Source organism: Monodelphis domestica, chromosome 1 (assembly GCF_027887165.1).
Source record: "Monodelphis domestica isolate mMonDom1 chromosome 1, mMonDom1.pri, whole genome shotgun sequence".
Classification (NCBI taxonomy): Eukaryota; Metazoa; Chordata; class Mammalia; order Didelphimorphia; family Didelphidae; genus Monodelphis; species Monodelphis domestica.
This window is the reverse complement of record NC_077227.1, coordinates 633,941,258-633,945,393: the sequence shown is the minus strand read 5'-3', so window position 1 is coordinate 633,945,393 and position 4,136 is coordinate 633,941,258. Positions and strand designations below refer to the sequence as shown.

Here is a 4,136-nt window from a genome sequence, read left to right as displayed (position 1 = left end):
AGAACCTATTTGGAATCCATTAAACTCTCCTCTTACCTTAAATTAATTGATTGCTTTTCCCTTGTTATAGATATCTTTAAAAAGTTTCTTTGTGTTTCAAGGTAGGACAAAAAGTGTCATACTTCATCAAATTGTATCAAAAATTGGAATTTGTTCTAAATTTGGACATTGTCTAGTTCAATTTGTCCGTAGTCAAAATCATCTTATAGTATCCAAACATCTGTTTCAATGTCATCTTTGAGACCCGTATCCAGATGTTTTGTCTATATGACCAAAAACATCCATTAGCAATGGCAGTGGCTATTGTAACCATCAGGTTTGTTAAGTCTAATACTCACCTTTTACAACTCTAGAGAAGTCTGACCTAGCATAGATTTTCCTTAAGATTCATGAAACTGAAACCCCCTAGTGGTTCACAATTGTTTTCATAAGGTCTAAGTTGTAAGACGGTTTTCTAAAAATTTAATATCTAACAGCCGTTTAAAGCAACTGTATGAAGAGAAGATAAAAACATTCTCTCTGGCAGGAAGAGATTCCTCTAGGCATAATCAGGCCTATAAGGTAACCAGCTCCATTTTTCCTTTTTAGTCCAGTGGTCTGCTAGCCAAGGAAACAACCTATTTGTCTGGCATCTGAAGCATTTGATATGCCTGCTTTGTAAAGGCTGTCAGATTTCAACCTTGGCTAGAATGGTTAATCAAATTTAAAATTAATTAGATGTCCTAGTTTTATGGGAATGAAGGAGTAGTCAATTCTACTTACTTTACATGTTGCATAATAAATTCTACTCCAGCCTTTTACCTTGAATCTGTGTATGACACTCTGTCTCAAATGTGTTTCTTGTAAACAACATATAGTAGAATTCTGGTTTTTAATCTACTCTATCTGCTTCCATTTAATGGGTGAGTTCATTTCATTCACATTCAGCATTATGACTACTGTGCATTGCCCTCCATCATATTACCTCTTTGAAATTCTGCTCTATTCCCTTTCTCTCTGTTCCTTCTCACCAGTTTTGCTTTTTGCCTCCCTCCACACTACCACCTCTGTCCAATTACCTCCCACTTTCCTTTGTCTTATTTCCCTTCTATTTCTCTGTGGGGTAAGATAGAATTCTATACCCCACTGAGTATACTTGCTTTACCCTCTCAGCAAGTTACAATGAGAGTAAAGTTTAAATATTGCCCATCACCACCTTTATCCTCCCCTCTATATATTTTTCATGCCTCTTTATGTAATATAATATAACCCATCCTATTTCTCCCTTCCCTTTTCTTTCAGTGCAACCCTCTCTTTCAGCTCTTGATTGATTTTTAACATATCATTTATGTGCATACATATATCATACATACATAGCATTCCATATCATCACATTTACATATATATCATCATAATCAGCTTACTTCTCCCCCATCTTTCTGAGTAAATTCCTTCTTCTTTACTACTAAGAGTAATTTTTGAGAATTACAGAAATCTCTTTCCATGTAGACATATAAACATTTTGATCTTAATGAATCTCTTAAATTTTTCTTTTTTACCATTCTGGGCTTTTCTTGTGTCTCCTATTTGACCTTCATTTTTTTTTTTGTTTAGGTCTGGCTTATTCCTTAGGAATGCTTGGAAATCTTCTATCTTATTGAATATCCACTTTTCCCCCTGAAAGAATATATTTAGTTTTGCTGGATATGTGACTGGTTAATAAACCCAAATCTTTTGCCTTCCTGAATATCATATTTCATGCCTTTCCACCCTTTAATGTAGAAGCTTCTAGGTCCTGTGTGATCCTTATTATAGGTCCCTGGTATTTGAATGGTTTCTTTCTGATTGCTTGATATATTTTTTCCCTTGGCTTGGTGGCACTTGAATTTAACTATTATATTCCTGGAAGTTGTCATTTGAGGATTTCTTCCTGGAGGTGATCTGTGAATTCTTTCAATTTCAATTTCATTTTCTTATTTGAGTTTCTCTGCACAGTTATCTTTGATAATTTCTTATAGTATGATAGCCAAGGCTTTTTTTCTTGATCATTGCTTTTGAGTAGTCCAATAATTCTCAGATTATCTCTCTTAGATCCTCAATTAATAGAAATCTACTTATATTGACTCTTTATACTGGAGCAAAGAAGCTGGTGTAGTAGAATGTGCCCATGCCTAGGGATCAATATCTCTCTGTACCCCTTTCAGTTCTGCCACTGAAGTATCTGTGTGTCCTCAAAGAGGTGACAGTTTCCCTGGGTTTCAGTTTCCTCCTCTCTAGAACAAGGGATTTGAATAAAATGAGCCCTAATTTTCATTCTAGCAATTAATTAAATTATTCATCTGAATTTTTTGCTAATGACAGACAATTAATGGTCAACTCAGGAACTTCTCCTTTTAAAATATCCACTCTGAAATATGTTTTTTTTCTTTGTGTGCTCCACTGAGCCTTGAATAAAAAATAAATGTTTAGCCTTTGGAAATCCCAGAGATGTCATATGGACTACCTGACACAAAGCATTAAACAAAAATGGCCTCCTAGAGCATGGTAGTAATACTCAAAATTCAAAATTCATACCTAAATGCCAAGTTTTTATCTTTTCACTTTCCCACTTGCTAGTGATTTTTTTAAAGCTGTCACACAACAGTAATGCTGTGAAATAGCACAATGATATTACTGCCTAGGGATATATAGCCATAACTAAGGAAAACAAGTAAATGTACAATTTGCTCTTACAGCTTTCACCAAGAATGGTCTTCGTGGCTTTGTGGTCTTGTTGCTTAGAAATAATTATACCAAGGAGGAGGCTAGGGCCTAAGAGATCCTGAAATCACAAATCTGTAGAAAATGTTGGCTTCCAGGGAACTTGCCCTTTGATCCATCTTCCCCACCCCTCCTTCAACCCTCTGGTGCCATAAAGGAGGTGATGTCATAATTGATGATGTTAAACTTGTTACTAAAATGTCATTATGGCAGTGATGTTTTAATTGATGATATTAAGCTGGTTAGCCAGAAAGTGTCAAGTGTCACTTTTCTGACATAAACTGGCAGTTATGATTATATAATATCAATTATTACTTGGAAAACTACATTCGATCAGTTAGAGCTGCACCAATTGGATTTTGCCAAGACCATATTTTTTTCTAGCTGTTCATTCAGTACTAATTATTAGGAGTAAGATATACTTTCTATGTAGTTTAGGCTTTCATAATGTCCTCACTTGAAGCATAATCTGTGTCTTGACTGCCCTTTACATTGCATTCATATTCAAAGAAAATGTTAGAAGAAATATAAAGGATGCTCTATTGGTAAGATTCAATGGGGCTCTTCTTATTCATATGGTCTTATCTAGAACATGAAAACTCTACAGAAAATTCTTGAATAAAAGCAAACATCTTTGTTTTGTGATTCATATCAAATTTTAATTTCCCTTATTTTGGGGAAATTTAGAGCTCAAGTGAACATTAGGGGCTATCTTGACCAAATCTCTCATTTTACAGATGAATAAACAGAGGTTCAGAGAGAATAGGTAGCTCATTCAATAAAAAAATCTAAAAAGCATTTATTCAATACTTATTATGTTCCAAGGCCTGTGTTAAACTCATGAGATACAAAGAAAGGCAGAAATAGTCCCTGCCTTCAAAGAGATTGAAATCCAATGGGAACCATATCATACAATTATGTATAAACAAAGATATGGACTCAATGAATTTGAGATAATTTCAGAGAGAAGATAATAACATGGGAGTAGGGCTATAAAAGGCTTTTTTCTGGATAACAGGATCTTAGCTGGTACCTAAAGGAAGTCAGGGAAATGAGAGGCTGAACTGATGAGCAAGAGAATTCAAAAATTGGGAATAGTCAGTGAAAATTCACAGTTAGGAAATGAAGTGTCTTATATGAGGAACAGAAAGGAGACTAGTGTCACTGGATTGCAGAATATGTGGAAGGGAAAAAAGAATTTTTGTCCTCTGACTCCAAATTTAGTGATGCTTTCTATTATACCACATTGCCAAGTTTCATTTTAAATCAATCAAAAGAGACAAAAATTCTTCTCCTCTTTTGAATATTTTTTCTGCTTTCACAATAGCAAAGTTCACTAATAACTGATATGTAGAAAACTAAAATCAGAAAAGTGCTTTATACTCATTAGTTCATTT

At 34.5% G+C, this 4,136-nt stretch overlaps 1 long non-coding RNA gene across 1 annotated transcript; it reads right to left on the bottom strand.

Annotated features, from left to right (window-relative positions):
* Positions 1-1,511: 1,511 nt before the first annotated feature.
* On the bottom strand, positions 1,512-3,711 carry LOC130456563 (uncharacterized). Its single transcript, XR_008915618.1, has 2 exons — positions 2,713-3,711; positions 1,512-2,252 (listed from the first exon to the last, which is right to left on the bottom strand). It is a non-coding gene; the product is annotated as an uncharacterized LOC130456563 (long non-coding RNA).
* Between the last annotated feature and the right edge of the window lie 425 nt (positions 3,712-4,136).